Source organism: Simochromis diagramma, unplaced genomic scaffold (assembly GCF_900408965.1).
Source record: "Simochromis diagramma unplaced genomic scaffold, fSimDia1.1 OVJJ01000373.1, whole genome shotgun sequence".
NCBI lineage: Eukaryota > Metazoa > Chordata > Actinopteri > Cichliformes > Cichlidae > Simochromis > Simochromis diagramma.
Window position 1 is genome coordinate 155393 of NW_024387066.1, and position 21170 is coordinate 176562.

General features: G+C 41.8%; 2 long non-coding RNA genes across 2 annotated transcripts in view; both read left to right on the plus strand.

Moving 5' to 3' along the window:
• Positions 1-3591: 3591 nt before the first annotated feature.
• LOC120742135 overlaps positions 3592-21170 on the plus strand; it is a 28003-nt gene continuing 10424 nt past the window's right edge. The window contains exons 1-2 of the long non-coding RNA XR_005697777.1: positions 3592-4186; positions 6132-6417. This is a non-coding gene — a long non-coding RNA (uncharacterized LOC120742135). The remainder of the gene's footprint in view (positions 4187-6131; positions 6418-21170) is intronic.
• LOC120742141 lies at positions 10038-10547 on the plus strand. The gene is made up of 2 exons (XR_005697785.1): positions 10038-10137; positions 10438-10547. It is a non-coding gene; the product is annotated as an uncharacterized LOC120742141 (long non-coding RNA).

Consider the following 21170-nt stretch of genomic DNA (forward strand, 5'->3'; position numbering starts at 1 on the left):
CTACCGCCGATCGCCCCGTGCATGGGGCTAGACGGCCAACACGTTAACGAGCTAACTGCGCTAACACACTAGTTCCCACCCATGTAATTGAGCATTGCGTGGCACATCCAACATACTGTTTTACTTTAGTCCATGACTCGCTTACCTTCAGGGTCATACGTCATATGAAAACCAAAATAATTCCAAACGCCAGATCTGAATGAGGGTCCATGTTACAAGGAGAGCTTAACTTCTGTCTCGCTAGCTTGCCCTGCGCTCTTCCTGCTGACGATGCTGTCTGTGTTGAGCACTCAGTGAATCTGCGTTCGACTACTCCGCCTAGGCTCGACAGTGCAGCCTAGGCGGAGTAGTCGAACGCAGATTCACTGAGCGCTCAACACAGACAGCATCGTCAGAAGGAAAGTTGATAAAATAAATTACAAATTTTGTATTGTTCGATACATATGCGTACCGAACCGAAAGCACTGTATCGAACGGTTCAATATCGATACGAATATCGTTGCACCCCTAATATTTATATATTTATAAAGAATTTCAAACAACAATTAATTGATGCTCAAAGCAGGTTTATTTAATTAATATCCAGATTTCCAATTAGTTCCGAATTCATTCAGCAGCAAATCACATCACCAGTCACTTCAAGGCTGTATGTATTATTGTAAGGTAGACCCTACAATAATACATACAGAGAACCCAACAATCATATGACCCCCTATGAGCAAGCACTTTGGCGACAGTGGGAAGGAAAAACTCCCTTTTTACAGGAAGAAACCTCCGGCAGAACCAGGCTCAGGTCGGGGCGGCCATCTGCTGCGACCGGTTGGGGTGAGAGAAGGAAGACGTTTGTTGTAGGTCTGATTGAAGGACTGATGTGATGGTAAGTTGTCTGCTGCTCCGCTTTGAATATTGAGAGATTAGTTGATGGATTTCAAGCCAAATTGTGCCCAAGTTTAAGACCACATTCATCGGTTGTTTTTGTTGATGTTATTGTTTTGGGATTTTTTTCCACAAGAATTTCTAGCTCCCCTAGAATTCTGGCCACCCAAACGATGATTGTTGCTGAGAGAACACAAGGTTTTGTCCCCCTGTACTATTCATGTCAGTGCAGGGGGTTCTCCTTGAGAGGCCAGGGTCGAAAAAGGGATGCTTCAGAACCTCCGAGGGTGTTATGCGCTGATTTGCATCCAAGGCCAACATTTCTTTGATTAGCCTTACAAATAATGATTGGCCATTTTCCGGTCCTCGCCTAACTTTCAGCAGTTGTTCGAGGTCATCGAGACGCTTAAGTTTTATATATCGAGTTTCCTTGGATCGATAATGTGTCTCGTATTGAAATTGTTCTTGGGTCTTAAATGTCCAGCGCTGTTTGTTGTAGTTATCCTCGATGAAGTAGCAGTCAGTGTACAAGCCAGACTCTAGGAGATGATCTGGTAGCTGACCCTGGGTTTCAATTATGAATTTTAAAACATCATAATCGTCTTCCCCAGGATAGAGAGGCACCCCTGTAGCAAGCTCCACAGCTACCAGCCCCAGAGACCACATGTCGATTGCTTCGTCGTATGGAATGCCAAGCATAACCTCAGGTGCACAATAACCAATTGTCCCCACACGGTCACCAGGAATCACTGCAGAAGCAGGACATGCGAGGCCAAAGTCTATAAGTTTGACTTTGACGGGAGACTCACTGTGGTTCAGCACCATGATGTTTCCAGGTTTGAGGTCAGCATGCACTATTCCCACAGAACCCAGGTGGAACAGAGCATTTGCGAGCTGATGCAAAATTGGCCCGAGTTCTCTCATTGGGAGACCTCTGTTATTCCGGTCCCCAATGTAGTCCCACAGGCTTTGGTCGAGCGAGTTCGAAATTCAAGCAAATGCGCTCTCCATCGAGGAAATAGCCGTTCCATTCCACAATGTTGCACCTGTCTGGATCCAAGCGTCGTAGCTGCTCCAGGATGAAAATTTCCAGTTTTGCCTGGAGCAGAATTTCAGGGTCGCTCTTGTTGACTTTAATAGCAACCGTTTTGTTGTTTTTTGTATCGCGACATCTGGTTACCAAACCAAAGCCTCCTTCTCCAAGGAAGGCCTCTACCATGTGGTGATCTCCTAAAATGGTCCCTTCCGTTATTTGAAGATCATCTTCAGAGGCAGATGGGTTGGCTGAGGTGTTGATGTCTCCTTTTTGAGGAAATTCAACTGAGTTTTGGAAACTGCAGCTGAATTTTTGTGATCCATGACTTTTCCAGCTTGAAGGCTGCTGAGAGAGCACAAGGAGTTCTCCCCCTGTACTATTCATGTCAGTGCAGGGGGTTCTCCTTGAGAGGCCAGGGTGGAAAAAGGGATGCTTCAGAACCTCCGAGGGTGTTATGCGCTGATTTGCATCCAAGGCCAACATTTCTTTGATTAGCCTTACAAATAATGTTTGGCCATTTTCCGATCCTCGCCTAACTTTCAGCAGTTGTTCGAGGTCATCGAGACACTTAAGTTTTATCGATCGAGTTTCCTTGGATCGATAATCTGTCTCATATTGAAATTGTTCTGGGGTCTTAAATGTCCAGCGCTGTTCGTTGTGGTTATCCTCGATGAAATAGCTGTCAGTGTACAAGCCAGACTCTAGGAGATGATCTGGTAGCTGACCCTGGGTTTCAATTATGAATTTCAAAACATCATAATCGTCTTCCCCAGGATAGAGAGGCACCCCTGTAGCAAGCTCCACAGCTACCAGCCCTAGAGACCACATGTCAATTGCTTCATCATATGGAATGCCAAGCATAATCTCAGGTGCACAATAACCAATTGTCCCCACACAGTCACCAGGAATCACTGCAGAGGTGTTACATGCGATGCCAAAGTCTATAAGTTTGACTCTGACTTGAGACTCACTGCGGTTCACAACCATGATGTTGACAGGTTTGAGGTCAGCATGCACTATTCCCACAGAACCCAGGTGGAATAGAGCATTTGCGAGCTGATGCAAAATTGGCCTGATTTCTCTCATTGGGAGACCTTGGTTATTCCGGTCCCCAATGTAGTCCTGACAGGCTTTGGTCGAGGAGTTCGAAATTCAAGCAAATGCGCTCTCCATCGAGGAAATAGCCGTTCCATTCCACAATGTTGCACCTGTCTGGATCCAAGCGTCGTAGCTGCTCCAGGATGAAAATTTCCAGTTTTGCCTGGAGCAGAATTTCAGGGTCGCTTTTGTTGACTTTAACAGCAACAGTTTTGTTGTTTTTTGTATCGCGACATTTCGTTACAACACCAAAGCTTCCTTCTCCAAGGAAAGCCTCCACCATGTGGTGATCTCCCAAAATGGTCCCTTTAGATATTCCAAGCTCATCTGAGCCGAAGGATGGGTTGGCTGACATGGTGTAATGTGTCTGTTTGCGCTGTAAATTGGTGAGAAACAAAACTGAACTTGTTTTGGTTTCTCTCGTAAATTGCTCTCAAAACTTCTCAAAAGGGTTTTAGTTGCTGCAGGTCAACGTCCGTTAAGCATAAAGTAACAGGTGAGCGCTCCTATTTATAGGTTTTGGGATCAAAGCAAAGTTATGACGTCGGAAAGGATCAAAGCAAGTATCACGTCACAAGCGATCGAAGGGATTCTAATATGTGCGCATGCGCACACACGTGCTTGTTTGTGTAATATTGTTCACACTAAACTTGACCCTAATCAATTTAATATCAGTCAATCAAAGAAAATGTTAGTTTTGGAAAATTTTAAAATGACATAACTGACAGTTAAAACATTTTTTGTTCATGTATTTGTATTGTCTTCGGGGTTTTTTTTGCATACCATGTTAAGCTTTTCTGTATATAGTCATGTCGTAGATTTCGGAGCAAACAAGAAATTGAATTGGATTTTAATATTGCAGTGCTTGGATTTCGGATTTGGTGCTTAAAACTTCTTGAAACTGTAACCGTATTTCATTCACCACAAATAACTATCTGATTGAATAGTTTTCTTATCAGATAGAGAAATAAAACGAGTCGCAAAGTCTAAAAGCAGCATTTGTCTGCCTGGGCTGTACCTCTGCACGTTAGTCTGTTTCAATGTGTGACCCCCCACCCCCTCCCTGATCAGTCGGGGGTGAGTGCGCTAATGTGCCTGGAGGCCGTTTTAATGAGTGTTTGCTGGAAAACGAAAAATACAAGAAGGATTTGTACGTTTTCACAACGGGGGAGTTGCGTAAGTACTAGTAAATAATTTTCTCGAGTGTGTACGTTACACATGTTATTTGTTTAAAATTGGTATTATTATTTTGCTAGCTAGCAAACTCGCGGGATAAAGGATTGAAGTGCACTCAGTGCGATACAATACGGTGGCGCTATTCTAACAGTTAGTTATTGCAGGGTAACTTGTAGAATATGCTGTGAATTGAACCAAGATTACACAGCAGTAGCAGTAATACGAGTTACTTCCCTCAAGTGAAAGCGTTAAACGTTAGCCCGATGCTTAACTAGCCAACGTCAGGCTTTCTGATTGAAGGCTAAAAGCGACGTTGTCACCAAGTAAACAGAATATTGATGATATTTTTGTGTATCGCTGCAGCCTTTTCAAGTATTAACCTGGTGTCTTTGGGAACAGCTTAGGGGGAAATGACGGTAATATGACTGAACCATATGGGAAGAAAGAATAGGCACTTTTTTGTGCTAGCGAAGTTTCCTCGCTTTCATTCAAAATCTGTTTATCATTAAACAATTGAAACATAATGGCTTCAAGCTGACATTGAGGCCTGTGGGGCACTATCAGCCACTGAGACAGTAGACAAGTGACTATTTCACACTTTAAGGCTGCCTGTTTATTTAAGGGAGATGAACAGTACATTATAACTGTACATAATAATATCAATGATGATAGATTAAATAAATGGGTTTTTGAAAGACGCTTGTGCATTTTTAAAGTCTAAAGTGTTGAATTGATCTGAGTATGTCATCTGTTCAAAGCCTCTCCCAGTCAGTGCTGTTCTCTATGCCTGTCTTACTCTACATGATGTTATTAGCACAAACACTTTAAAGGTGATAATTAGGTCTACAACAATAACACAGACTGCAATGTAGTTAAGCGTCTTACAGTTAGTTTTGAATGAATGAACTTAAAAAACAACACAAGCAAAGATCTGTCTCCTCCTGTTTTTTGTGTCACATAAGAAAGAAGCATCAATATCTGATGAGAAGACTTATTAATTTGGCCTTTCACGTGCTCTTACTCAGGTGATGCGAAGTGAAATATGCATCCTTTTTATGGTAATGTGCTGGAAAATGTTGAAAATGGACATTAAACGTGCTTACAAAGTGCTTGAATTTGACCCTGAAAGGTGTATGAACCCAGAAAAAGTCACACTTGGAGTAAAAACCTCTGATAGCAAGTTAATCATATTCAATTGATTTGATGCTTTCAGCACAAAATTTAGCCACACAGTCAGGACAGCGTCTGCTTTACCTTCATCGGTAAACGTGTTTATGCAGTACATAGTAACAGTGTGGCTGAGTCCTCTGGTTCAAATCAGTTCCAGTACATTTGGAGATGTAAGTCTTAACCTTTCACATGCATCGGGAAGGAAAAAACATTTAATCTTCACAGTACTGCCGAAGTGCAGCGATACATTGTGAAGTGCACATTTGCATTTCTCATACAGTACCGAGCAAAAGTCTTGAACCACCCCCTTATTTTTTCGTGTTTTGCCAGGTCAGTCTGTGTTAACGGTGTTATTAACTGCATTCTTCAACTAAAGAAGTGAGAACAAATGATGTGGGCTTTTGTTTTTTTGCAATAGGCTGCAAGTAAATGTGTACAGATACAATTTAAAATTGGTTCTTTGTTAAGTTTTCTGGTCCTTTCCGTGACTTAGGTGTCTGTTTATGTTTGAATGTTTCAGAGATTAGTGTGAAGGGTCTTAACAGACAAAAAGTGGTCAAATACAAGCCCTGGATTAAAAATCAGAAACACTTTAAAAAGCCTGGAGAGCTATTCCTTAATACCACTTTAAAGATTACAGGGAAGTCCGGATCCCTGGAAGCAAATGAGGGATGGCTCAAGACTTTTGCACAGTGCTGTACATGTCATGTTCCCTGTTTTATAGCTCAGCTCAAACTGACACGTTCTCACTAACTGCTTCTCATTTTCTCCACAGTAAACTTTGACCACTTCCAGATACTGCGGGCCATCGGGAAAGGAAGCTTTGGAAAGGTAATGCAGCCTCCATTTTTCACGCGACTTGTATATTGTTTGCCCTTAATTACCCACCACGGTCGTCATCTCTAAAGAATCAGTGCAAGCGAAGCGAAATGTGCTGGGATTACACTTTAGTTCTCGTGTGCTGCTGTTATTTAATAACAGTTATAAATGCAGCTTCTGTAATTATTTCTATAAAGTCAGTTAGAGGAGAGCCGATTTCTATTTCATCTCACTCAATCTAGGTGGGAATTTTCTCATCCCAACAGGTAACGATGCTATGTGACAAATCATCAGTATGCGTTTGGAGGCATGAGAGCCGTTTGGAATGAATCTATACATGTAAATGTGCTTTTTGTTCTGATCATCAATCGCTTTGTAAAACAAGACCTGATAGGGTTAAGGTTAAAGTTATGGATAGAGTTAATGTTAGGAGCCTCTGCTCCAAGTGTGTGTTACTGCTGCGAGCAGCGTTCGGTTGTTTTCAAATGGGAATCTGGAGCGTCTCATAAGGATGCGGAAAGATACCTTTCACGTTACTATGAGATGCCTCAGGCCATGACAAACTGTTGGTATGTTACGTGTTGGGAATAAGAACTGAGGGCAGCTGTATTTGGGCCTTCATTGGCTAAGGGTAAGGAAATGTGGCTTCCAGTAATTGTCCTGAACATACACCTGAGAAAACTTCAAAATCAGAAAAAAAGCATCAAAGTAATCTTAAAACATGTAATGTGCTTGTTACTCTGCTACAACTGGGATCATGTACCGCATAAAAAGACTAGATAGTCTATGTGATGTGGATGCTAGAGCGAAAGCCATGGTTGATATTTGACCTTGTAGTATTTTATAGTTGCCTTCCTGGAGCCAAATAGAGAAACAAATGAAGGCCCCAATTGCAAGAAGATGCTAGCATAAAACAAGCAATATAAAGACAACATATTCTGATCAAATAGCGCTGCAGTCATTGTCTTCATACTGGTAGTGATGATGCATTTCTGATAAATGCCTGTAAAAGAAAGACTAACCATATATGGTGCTCAGTGGTGAAACTGCTTTGTAAGTTCCTTACAAACCAGTTTATACTGATTAAAAAAACAGAAATGAGAATGCTATATCTGAGCAGAGATAAGCAACAGACAGCTGTGAAAGTAAGATATTCAAATTCACTGAGCCAAAGACGCAGCTACAGAACTCATGACTCAAGAGTTTGCAAAATATATCCTTTCAAGAAACAAAGTTAAAAATGAGCTTATTGTTCATTATGATAGCGAGCGATATTCCACAGGGCATTGACAGATCCAAACCACTTCACACTTCACACACTGTGGAATTAATCCTGAACAGCTCACCACAACATTGTTTTCTCCACGGGATCTGCACACAGGAAAATAAATGATGATGGGACATACTGAACATTTGTGGAGAAATCCAGTACGTTTTTTATGAAGCACGTATCAAGGCTTGCTTATTTAAGAGTGAGTAATGTCTCTGATAAGAAAATTATTAGAGTCTTGCTGTTTCAGAAAGTGGTTTGAGTGCTGGTGTGATTAATGACCATATACAGTGGTCCCTCGTTTATCGCAGGAGTCACTGATAGGTGAAATCCATGAAGTAGCCAACTTTATTTTTTACAATTATTATAGATGTTTTAAGGCTGTAAAACCCCTCACTACACACTTTATACACTTTTCCCAGGCAGGCATGAACATTTTCACACTTTTCTCTCTTGTTTGAACACTCTCAAAGTCTTGTAGAAAAATAAGTCCAGTGTTATAGAAGGAAACCAAAGGCACCCGCCAGTGACGATGTTTGTGACATTGTTGTGTTTGTTGGGGAGAAAACTTACAAACATACAGTACAGCACGTCAGAGTCACACTGCTAGCGATCGAAGCTTTATGTAAATTTGACCAGCTGAACGCATTCTGTACTGTACAGGAGACACAACACGAGATTGATTGACAATGGTCTAATTGCCTACAGCCAGTCAGGACGCAGAATACAATGCACTTAAAAAAATAAATAAAAAATGCAACAAAAAAGAAAAAATCAGCGAAACAGTGAGGGACCACTGTATGTGCTATTGGATCCCTGCAAAATTCTTCTGCTCATGTTGGAGATTCACCTTTTTCACCTCTTTTTTTTGTGTGTGCTGAGCAACTGGGGTACAACAACACCTAATCTATATAATCTAAGCAGAGGTGCATCTATCCAAATCTTTACAGGCTTTCTGTGGGATAGCCTTAAACCCCTGCCTACTTAGTACCACAGTGAAAGGGTTTTTCTCCAGAGATGGAGAGGCTATTACCAAAAAGAGAAACCGGCTGAGCCAAGGCACAGCGGAAAAAATATTATTTTTAATTAAACTTTATTTTTATAGAACCAAATCACAAAGGTGCTTTATATTGTACGATAAAACCCTACAGTAATACAAGGACAACAGAAGACCCCAACAATTATATGAACCCCTATGAGCAAGTAGGGTGACACACAAGCAGGTAGGGATGGCATTCTCAATATCACTTATCAATATGATTCTCTTATTGATTCTTATTGGGTTGTAATTGGCTCCATGTTGAGATCTACAACCATCTCTAAGCAGCATATTAAAGGCATTACATTCATGCAGATTAATTGCATGCTGTGGGTCAAATGTTTGTGCATGTTGGAGGCATCGCCCGTTCTTATAGAGTTCAATACTGAGGAAACATGAACCTAGTCAAAAAAGTAATGCATTACACAGAACAGTGTTCTTAAAAGTATTGCAATGCATTATTTACTCATTACATCTGTCATTTTTTACAGTGTGGCATGTTGGAGCAGCAGTTTATCGGCAGCTGAGAGGAAGAGGTTTGATAAACTCATCAGGAAGGCCAGCTCTGTTCTGGGATGCACCCTGGACCCAGTGCAGGTGGTGGGAGACAGAAGGACTCTGGCCAAAATAACATCTCTGATGGACAGTCTCCCACCCCATGCATGTAGATGTTGCTGAACTGCAGAGCTCCTTCAGTGAGAGACTGCTGCATCCTAGATGCATGAAGGAGCGTTTCCACAGGTCCTTCCTCCCTGCAGCTGTCAGACTGTACAATCAGAACTGCTCCCAACAAACATAGATGTTTACATCAATGCTGTAACTGCCATAAGTTAGTTAATTAACCAATTCGCACTACAACCTGGTTTGCCTCTTACCTGTAATTATTTTTATTTAATTTAATAACTGTACAGTACTCTCTGTTTATAGTAACCATTGTCCTTAATGTAAATATGTAAGAAAAATTGTGTATGTTTCTGTTCCGTGTCCTGTGTACTGTTTGTTTGTATATTTGTCTTTTTGGCTGCTGTTACAACCAAATTTCCCCTTGTGGGACAATTAAAGGATTATTCTATTCTATTCTACTTTTGTGTTACTCTGTAAAATAGCTGAAACACATTGTCACATTATAACCAGTAACAGTATAAACCTTAGGAAACAGTCCCACACACCAACACAAATCTCGGTCCTAATGAGGACACACATATGAACTTTCTCTTAGTATTTAGGTATGAACACAATGTAACAATGAAAGCCAGCCTTTAAAGAGATCGCCACAGTGATTCTACTTTACAAACACGAACAGGTAGAAATGGAGGCGTCCAGCCTGATCGTTCACCCTGATTGTTTGGCCTGCAAATATACAAGAAAACATAAAACAGTAGAAAAGCCAGCTATGAGTGACAAAATTTGCGTGATGCTGTGGTCATGTGGTATTAAGTTTCTGAAACACAAACAGAGAAGTGGTACATTTTCTTAGAACTGCTGCACTGGTGATGTAGGTGATAATTTAAATGGTTATAAGGCGGTGCTGCTGAAATGTATAAAAATCAAAGTGACAAGAACCAAGTGTTCTTTGTTCCAGTTTGACTGACTTGAACGTAACAGCGTGTCTCAGCTACACTCTGCTCATCTCGAGTCTTTGCTCCTCATTTGGTAAGAATGTTTTGTTTGTACAATAAAAATATTTAATTCTCAACAGGCTCATGTTCTACACCTCCAAGGAAGTATAACAACCCTCGCTCCTGCCACACTTTACCTACTTTTACAATCCAGACATGTTAAAAACATGCTGACATTATCTGGGTTTTGTGAGCACACAAATCCTGCATAAGCTACATGCATGTACAGTTTGAGACCAGTCTTTATGTTAGATAATCTTTCATTTTCATTCACACTGACTATCAGATGTTGCCTATTCAGTCATGTATTTGATTTATTGTAATCTTTCGCCAGCTTCAGAGCCTTTCACCTGCTGCTCCAGACGACCCACTTGTGCCTGAACCGCTGCAGGTTAACCAACCAACCAACCAACCAACAACCACTCATTCACTCATCAGTGAAGCCAAAATAAGGTAATCTCATGCTGGATGCCTTTTAGTGCAGCAAAGGTCGTGAGGTTCTTGAGTTGAGTTTTATTCGTTTTCAGATGTGCAGTACAGATTTGTTATTACAGACCAAGCCACAATACACGAGGAGATGTGAGGAAAGCTTCCAGCGTTTACATTTATGATGATTTCATGTCCGAGTCGACGTTTAAGTTCTTGCAAATTGTTTCATTGTGTGATGTAAAGATTTCTGGCTAGCGATCAGTTTGTGAAAAGACAAAATCAAAATTCTAATGTGTCTCACTATAAGACATTTAGATTCAACAGCAATTTAAGACTCGGCCCCTTAGTTCCAGTAAAAGATACTCTTAATGCTTCTACACACCAAAACACTTATGATACGTTCATGCTCCATAGTCTGTGGGAACAGTTTGGGGATGGCCCCTTCCTGTTCCAACGTCACTGCACACCAGTGCACAAAACAAGATCCATAAAGACATGGATGAGCGAGTTTGGCCTGCACAGAGTCCTGATCTCAACCTGACAGAACTGCTCATAAATAGAGCAGAGACTGCAAGTTAATGTGTGAGTTCAGTGGCTGACCTCATAAATTCCCCATACACTCCTAAACGCTGTGGAAATCATTTACAGGGAGGCCGACATCATATGGATTAAAAATAGGATGTAATTCAAATTTATATGTGTGTGTGTGAAAGCAGAGGAACAGAATCTTTTGGCAACATAGTGTATGTAACAGTAGAATATGAATGAAGGGGAAGGAGTGTATGAGAAGTCCCTGAGCACCCAAAGACAAAAGCAAAGTAACTAAGCAATCATTCAGCAGCTGATCCGACGCTTCTTGCTGGGCTTGAAGACAGAATAGGAGCAGGCTCAACAGGAGAGGGCTGGGTGATAGTTGAAGCCTCTGCTTCCTGTTAGATTTGTATTGTTGGATTGTCATTTATGCTTAGAAATATATATTTATATATGCTTAGAAGTATATATTCATTTGTAGATTGAAAGAATGTCTCATCCTAGGAGGTCTGTAACAACTCTGTGTAGCATGAAGAGGGGGGTGCGTTCACTCCTCTTCAGAGGGTTCTGGCATAGATCACACACCTCCTAGGAGAGGTCGTATCTTCTCTTGCTGATATATGGTTTAGCAAACACACGTATATCTGTTTGAGTGTAAGAGCCTTTTGTTCAGATGGACCGCTAGACTCCTGGCACCAGCTTTGGGGAGTCTTCACAGGGTCACATCTTGACCCCACACACACACACACACACACACACACACACACACACACACACACACACACACACAATGTATTCTTTGTCCACATGTATACCTATATGAAACCTCATATGTTAATGACCCTGTGCATATTCATGTAACCACAATAAAAGGAGTGCTATGGGGAACCTGGCTGAGAGTCTGACGGAGGTCAAGCGGGTGGAACGACACTTGGCTCCAGGCAGGCCTCCCTCATGCATGAGTAACACAAAGAACTTTGCCTACTTGTGTCTTGCTTTTTGCTGTGTAGTAAACTGTCTTGAACGTTCCAGCAAACAGGTTTATGCTACAAGCCTATCACTTCCCATTCTACTTTAGGAACCACAAGTTAGCATGTAGACTCAAATTTATTACATATTTGTTGCAATAATTTGTGCTTTTTCTGGATAAAATTCTCAATCAGAATATTGTTTCTGTTTTTTCTTCACCAGGTAATAATGAGGATCCTGTTCCTCTGTTTGCTGCTCATTGCCACTGAGAGTTCAACGCTTGAAGAAGACGGCTATGGCAAGTTTAGAAGACAGCACATAGACGCCACGATGACTGAAAAGGGTTGTGATAAGGTTATAAAAAGTAAACAGATCTACAATGTTGACAACAGCTGTAAAGATACCAACACGTTCATCCTTGATAATCCAAGTGAGATCAAAAACATTTGTGTTGAGGGAAAATTTGATGAAACACTTCAAATGACAAAAAGTCACAAGAGGTTCAAAGTTGTTAAGTGTGAACTAAAGAATGAGGGAGCCAGAAAACCCAGATGCCAGTATACTGGTAATCTCCTCACTAACAGATATGTTGCAGTTGCTTGTGAAAATAATTTACCTGTACACTTTGCAAGAGACATTCTGGTCTTAGACGGCTAACAACTAGTGTTAAGTATGTTCAGGAAAGCCCCTAATATTATTTTTCTTTTCTCTTTGGTGGAAGCAAAACTTAGCTGTGAAGACTGTTAACCTGTAGCTAAACAATGAATTTGAATCTCTCTAAAACTGCAAAGTAATCACAGAACATCGAACGATTCCTGAAGCTCGTGTTGCTTTGAGTTTGTGGTCCAAAGCATTAACATGTCGTAACAGTAACATGCTGCCACTTGTTCAGTGATTCTGTCATCAGCCATGGCTGGCTTGTGACGCAGTGCCAAAGGTGACTGTGTTTCTGTGATACTTTTACAGTCTGGGGGATGTCAATGACTAGTCTCATGATCACACACATTTCACTGAACACACATGGAGGAGTACTGTTTCTTATAGCCTGCGTTCAAGCGATCTTCTTCTGCTCAATGTTCCATTTGCCAGAACTGAACTGGGAAAGAGGGCTTTTTCTTATGCTGCCCCTTTTACATGGAACATGATGCAAAAAGACTGGAAGATAGCAGATCTTATTTCATTAAATGCTTTTAAGTCCAAATTGAGAGAGCCAGAGAAAAATGTTTTATAAAATGTAATTGTTACTTATAATCATGTATGTAACTTTGTAATTTTAACATGTTGTCGCCTCTTGGCCAGGACTCTCTTGGAAAAGAGGTTTTTAATCTCAATGGGACTTTTCCTGGTAAAATAAAGGTTAATAATAATAAACATGGGCTGTTTCTCTGTCAGTCACAGCAGGGGGAAGACTGTCGCTTTTTTGTCTTTTTACCTTTGACTCTGTCATTTCTTTTGGAGCTTAGTAAACAACCTGAACACGCGTTAGCCACTTTTTAATTTCTTTCTTTGTTTTTAGCAGCACTCCAGGGCTGTGTGCTGCCCAGCAATTTTGTTTTTCAAAGCATGTTTCTTGTGTTTGAGCAATAAAAAAAGTTACTAAAAAAACCATCTGGTTACACGTCATTTTTCTTTATACTACCTGAGCTGGTACATAATAAATACATACATAATAATAAAAAATGTAATCGAGTTGGCGCATGGTAGTTTGTGTACAGCTGTTCTCAGTGCTTTCTCTCTGGGTTCAATGCACACGTTGCTTGAATTTATAACATTATCAAAAAAATAACAAATTAATATAATAAAATTATACCACTGCATTTTTCCCATTTAGTCCATCATCAGCAATTAAAAAATGGCACTGCCTTTGTTGAATATTTGTCTTCATATCAAAATATTGTTCAAGCTGTGATCAGTTATTCACAAAAGAACTTCTATTGAATAGTTAAATTAGCTTTACAGTGTGAATATTATAGATCACTTTTTGTATCCAAATAAATGCTGTGCTCAGTTTTGCCTCCATAAAGTTCTACTATGGTAAGTGGCAGACATCATGCTAAATAATACAATAGTTCCTGGATACTTCCATTTATGTCTTCATCATCTGTCATCTGTCTGGTGAAGGCACAGACATTCTGTCCTTCAGTAGAAGTAGAGATAGTGTTAAAAAATTACTCCAGTAAAAGAGCCTGCTTAAGTTTTATTGAAGTCCAGCAAAAGGCGATACAAACGTAAAACAGAATATAATAGAACTGCATGCTTTCCAGCATCATTACACATTTCATTCACGGTCGCTGCTCACAAGTGGCTGCGACTTTCCAGTCACCAGTCGAACACACAAACCAACAACAATTCTGCAGGAACCAGTAGAGACTTTAAGCTGGTGTTCCAGATTAACTGGCGTCGCAGATCCACTGGCGCTGGTCGAATAGATGTGTGGTAGACTTGCTTTTAAGGAGCCGCTACCGACAAACCAGCAAATAAACACGAAATATTTCATCTGTGACATTTATGAGGTTACCTTAACAAAATATTTAAAAGTGTCGTGAGTTTACCTGGTGTTACTCCCATGCACGAGGTTGTGGTTAGTAACAAACAGAGCCAGTGTGATTGAGTCGAGCTTGTGAGAGAGCTTATGAGTGACTCATGTGTGTCTGTTGGTTTGTCATCTGTTTCTGAGTGTGGAGGAGAGTTAGAAATCTTTTGTTCTAAATCCAAGTTAGGAATATTCATGATTTAATTTCCAAAACTTGCATATGATCTTCAATTTGTAGCAGTTCTGCTGACCATCACAGCAGCTGGAGCAGTCGCAAATGGAGGTCAGTCCACTACTGTCACCTGTGGCCAAGTGCCATAGCCTACTAGTAGATGAACTTGTCACACATCCAGGCGTGTAATTTCCAGGGGTGTTAGGGGGGTATTTGATTTGATTTGTAAAAAGAAAGTAAAATTATTAACATGGTGGTTTTTGGGGTTTTTTTGTTTTAGTTTTAGCTTGCTTTGTTCTCTACTGAATACTCTTTAGACATCCCTTTAGACAAGTCTTTATGACCCCCCCCCCCCATAAAATTATGAATTATCTTGCATAAATAGCTTGTTGATTTTCTTTAATCATTTCAATCATTACCAGCAAAAAAGTTGCATGTTTAATAATCCGACCGGCTTTCTCTACCAAACCTATTTGCTGTATGTTTGTTAGCACAGTCGCTGGTGCTAACTAAAAACTTGCTAACTGAACTGAGACATCAGACATGAAAAGATGCGGACAGACAACACTATTTAATTGTTGGTTCAGACCAACCGCTTGTAAAAAGAAAAGAAGTCCTGACTAAAAGGAGGTAAATACCCATGTTGTTAAGTTAGGTGATGATATGTTGACTGGAGTTGGTCTCCTGTGAGGAAAAGCCAGAGGCTGCCAGTGATGTAGCCTACTGTGTAGGACCAATGTCCGTTTCACTGAATTGTAACTTAAGGAGCTGTTTGCTACAATACAGTCACACGTTTTGGCATTGTTTACCTATCTGCCATCCCTCCTGCTTAACTCTGTCATTGACAGCTGGCTGCTGATGGTTAGTTCAGAGCATAGGCAGTAAGGTTCAGAGCACACGCCTGCACACACCGACATACGGTGAATGACGGTGCGTGGTTGTAGGTTTGTTTGTTACAAACAGATGTAGTCTATGACAGAAACGGTGAGTTAAGGATTAACAGAAACATCTGGTTCGCTGTTCTTTAGCTTGTCTGCAAAAAATCTGAAATACTGAATGTAAAATAATTGCAATGTAAGGAAAAGGAAATATTTGCCCTATTCGTTGACGTCTGCCACCATAAATCACAGCAAACTTTGATGTTAACACTGTGCTGTATATGTGGGGAAGGGGGCTTACTGATGATGGCAGTGGTGTGTTTGTGTGTGTGTTTGGTTGGGGGCATTGTGCTGCATATAGACTTGAGGGGAGAGAAAAGGTGACAGTGGGTCAGATGACCAAAGAGAGGGAGAGAAAGCACAGAAGGAGGACGGACAGGAGGGACGGATGTCCAGGAAACAGACATAAAAATCAACAAAAATAATTGTGCATGCAAACACACACTGTCAGAACACTGATTTGGTTTGTGTGGTTTCCTCTCTGAGGGCCTGGCTGTTGCCCTGGCCCTCAGAGAGTGACAGGTTTTCTTGTCATGTTTACCAAAAGGACTTGAGCCCCGTGTCAGGAACCAGTCACCCACAGATGACAGGGACAGAAAAGGATTTTATGTTTCAGACATCATCACCTGCACAAAGCCTGCACAACCTGATCCTAGGTTTATAGTAGCGCAACTTTTCCTTGGTTGCATTACAGTGCCACTTTACAAGGGGTGCTGTGTTTTCACTGTGCCAAAGTTTATTCAAATCAGTCAATCCAAGCAAGTGTGACCCTGCCTTTGTGAATGTAGGCTTTAGAAATTGGATAAAGGCTCTCTTCAGGTTCTCAGGACATGCAAAAAGTCAGTTACATATCCATGCCATGAACATCTGTGCTCAAAGTGGGAACACTGTAGCTTCACAGCTTTCTTCAGCTGTTGCCAGAAAACAGGAGGAAGCAAGGTATGGATTACTGAAGATTATAGGCTCCATCAAATACTTAGTGTTGCAAGGTTTAGCTCTACGAGGTCATGTGGGTATAGTTGTTGGTATAGTTTATTGGTGTCAATACAGTGAAGCAAATGATTGAGTATACATATAAATAAGCAGAGTCACCATGTGGTATTTTTGCCATGTTGCAATAATTTCCTTAGGGACTAATAAAGTATTCTGATTCTGATTCTGAATACAGCAGTGGAGAGGCGACAAGCAAAAATGCTTGAATATGAGTCACAGTGACATTAAAACTGATGAAGACAGTCGTGGTTAGAGGTAGCAATGAACTTAAAAAGATACTTTAAATTCCACTGGTCTAGAATCTCAGGACTCAGGACCATCACAGCTGAAGAAAAATGTTTTAGTTTTTAGTTTACTTTTCCTGAAATAGAAGTTGTATAGCTGCAGTTTAACAGATGAAATCATGTTCAGTGCTTTGTCCTGTCAGTGAACACAGATTCTTTATTTGCACTGAATGGGACAGCATATTTTCACTGCTTTTGGCACAATGACAATAGAAGCTTCAGATTCATTGAGTGTGAACGCAAACATCAACACATATGCACTCGTTTTCCAATTTTAGGCTCATGCTTTAAAAATAGTTGTACACGCTAATGAATGACTTCTTTTTAGTTTCAAAGTCTGACCTGCAAAGCCCGTCCACCCAGTGTCCTCCTCAGTCATGCTGGTTACATGATTGCTGTAGAAGTGCTAAACTACTGTGACCTGATTAATTGAACTGAGCTCACTCTGCAATAACTAATCAGTGATGTGGTAGTTTAAGTACTTCATTACCAAACTGTATGACTGAAGTATATATCTACTTTGTCTAACAGTTAGCTTAGCTTAGCCTAGCTTCCTCCTGTATGAAGGACAAGTTTCCTTTGGGTTTCTCATGTTTGTTGTTCTTGCGTGTAAAAGCAGTCATCTTGCATCACTTCTGATTGGTGAGCATGACTAGTACAAGAGAGGCCATCAGTTTATATAACATCATTTTATATAACACTGTATTTCAAACCTCGATCAGGCAAAACACGGAGGCTAATTGCATGGTTTCAAATTGCAATTTTGATTTTAAGTCGACTAATTGTTCAGACCTGCTCTGGGGCCTGTCTGAAGTATTAAATTCACATGGACATATATTTGTCTCCACACCTACGCAGGAGAACTTTTTTGTAAGTGTGAAATAGAAAATAGAAGAAGAAGTAGAGATGTGGGTGTTCTTATTTACATATTTTAATTTTCTCTGTTTCTTTAGCCAAACATGTTATTTGATCAGAGCACCTGCCTGTACACCTGCTGTTAACCAAGCAGTTATTTTCTAGCTGCTACACTGATCACAAAATCATGACATATGAAGACATATAAATGACAGGAGCTGTCCAGTGCCATGCACAGACATTAAAAATGAATGACAACAACCATGGGTCAAAGCAACAAATGGTGAACATTTATTAAGATATCATGATTTAGGTAATGTAGTGGGATAACTTCTGTTGTTATTATGATATTATGTTAGTGATGATGCCGCTTTGGTTTTCATTTATTCACAGCTTTGTGGTGTATGATGGAGTGTCAGGGCCACATTAAGAAGATAATCTACCATGGCTGTACCTTCTACAACACGGCTTGTGTAGATGAGTTAGTAATATCTCTCCCGAGCTTGCAGAATTAACTAAATTAAACCACATCCCACTTTTAAAGACAGTAGAAGGCGATTTGGCTAGATGGATTTCTCTACCCATATCACTCATGGGAAGGGTCGCCGCTATAAAAATGATGGTCTTGCCAAAAATAAACTATTTATTTTCAATGATCCCAAATAAGCCATCACAAGATTGGTTCAGATCTCTAGGCTCGTATATTTCTAAATTCCTTTGGAAAGATAAACCCCCACGTATCAGCTTAAAAACACTACAAAGGACCAAGGATAAAGGAGGATTAGATCTGCCTAACTTTAATCACTATTTTTTAGCCAACAGGCTTCAGTTCATCTCTAGATGGTTTAAACACACCTTCTTAGATGAAACCTGGATAGATGTAGAACAGGCACTATGTAATAACCTAGAAATCTCAGACCTACCATTTATCAGCTCAAACATCAAACGACATGAATGCTTTAAAAGCATCAATATCAGCTCTTCTCTGACAGCATGGTGGGAGTTTCTAAAAATAACAGTCTTCATTAATCCCATGCAAACGTACACCTATCTGGAACAATCCGGACATATTACAAAACAATAACATGATAAACTTGCCAGTTTGGAGTTATAAAGGAATTAAAAACTTGGAACATATTTTGGAAGGAACAGACTTTATTTTATTTGACAGACTAGTTACACAATATGGGATCAACAAGAAAATATTTTTGGAATATCAACAAATTAAATCCATAGTAAAAAAAAGAAATTTAATTCCAGTGAAGCTGAATTACAAACACCACCAAGTGTGGTACAATTTTTTTAATCTAACCCCCCCCCCCCAAATTATTGTCTAAAATATACAGAACACTTTCTAAAGTAGATGAATCAATATCCCTTCCGATTGCAAAATGGGAAGCAGATTTATCAATCAGCTTAGACCCAAACCTTTGGTCTCAGATATGCTTAAAAACCTTTCAATGGATCAGAAATCCCAGTTTGCCATTAATACAATACAAAATATTACACAGAGTGCACTATACTGGTCATAGGATGTTCAAGATCGGCTATACGTCTTCCAACAACTGCTCACACTGCACAGCAAATACACCGGACAATTACATCCACGCTCTTTGGTTCTGTCCACCAGTTCAGAAGTTTTGGCGCAAGATATGTGAAGACTTATCAAAGTGTCGGAAATGTAACATTCCAGCCTCCCCTTTAGTATGCTTGCTGGGCAACTTGGATGAAGTCACTGCAGAAATAAACACAGCCCACGTTGTTTTTACGGCCCTATGCATTGCCAAGAAAATGGTCCTCATTAACTGGAAAAATAAAAATAATCTTAATTCTAACCAATATAAAAACCATCTAATAGATCACATTAGTCTTGATACAGCCTCTGCCATCACATTTGATCAATCCCTCTGGACTACTTTGATTGGCTTCATCACCTAGTGGGGGTGGGGGGTCATGGTTTAGTTCTGCCTTCGCTATTGTGGTTGATATGGGGGTCGGGACGGCCTTAGGGCATCTAGGGATTCCCTAGGGACGTTTTCCCCGTAGGGCCTAACGCGGGGTTGTGGCCATGACCTGGTTAGGGGCTCTGGTGGCTCTTAGATGGTGTTTTCCTTGTGGCTGCTTACAGCGGAGAAGGGGGAGGGTCTGTGCTGGTGGACGTTGGTTACTGGCCTGGTAGCCTGGCTGCCCCTGGGTGGGTCCGGGATGGGCGTGGAGGCTTGGGGGTCTGGGGGTGCTCCGCCCCCAGGCTGGGGCTCTGGCTGGGCCTTGGGGCCTTGGGTCCTGGTTGTTGTGTCGCCGGGGTGGTGCATGGGGGCTCAGCCCCGGAGCGGGGGACCTCTGGTGCATCGGCCTGAATGGAGGGCTCTCTAACTGGTGGGGAGGCTGTTACATCTTTGCAGGAGGTCTCCTCTCTACAGGAGCAGACTCTGCAGGTGGGGGAAAGATATTGGAGAGGTGGAGAATGACTCAGCCTGGGTGTCTATTGTCTTGTGTAGTCTGGGAGAAGATTGGATGACGGGGTGGGTGCATTTTTCTCTGCGGTGGGGTCGGGTGGGCTGTCCCGGACTCTGTGGGGCCGGGTGGTGCTGCTGCTGTGGGCCCTGGTCCGGATGGGCCTGGGCCCCCTTGCCCTGGTGGGTTCCAGAGTGTGGGGGTGCCTACTGGGGTCAGCGGGGGAGCTTGGGTGTAAGACTCCACCTCTCTGGGGACATCTCGGGCTCTCCGAGGTGTGGAGCCTCTCCCCCCTCGGCACGCTCCCTGCCGGTGGCTGGTGTTGGTGTGTTGGTGGTTCTGGGGGCGACCGTGGCTCAGGGATTTGGGAAGCCTCGCTTCTGTCAGTCTGCCCCAGGGCAGCTGTGGCTACAACTGTAGCTTGCCTCCACCAGTCTTATGAATGTGAGAGTGAATGAATAGTGGAATTGTAAAGCGCTTTGGGTGCCTAGAAAAACTCTATATAAATGCAATCCATTATTGTTATTCATTCTTGGTGTCTGGGGCTGGGCGCTCATGTATGTACCGACTCACTCCTGGTGGCCGATTGGCGGGGCCTGGCACCTGTGGCCCAGCTAGGCCCCTTACGGGGGGTCGGGTGCCCTCAGGCCTCTCGGCCTGATGCCCGGTCCTCTCTGGCACAGCTGGCTGCTGGCAGAGCCCGCGGGCACGTCACTGCAACCCCCTCTGGCCTCTGCTCCGTGGCTGCTGGGTGACCTCTCGTTTGGGGCTCTCCTCAGCTCTTCCCAGGAGGGTGGCACGTTGGCCCCCTGGTGGTCCTCCTCGGGTCCTCGTACTCTGGGGCCTCTGGATGTCTGGGGCCTGGATCTCCTCCATACCTGCTTCATGCCCTGGGGGACGGGCCACACT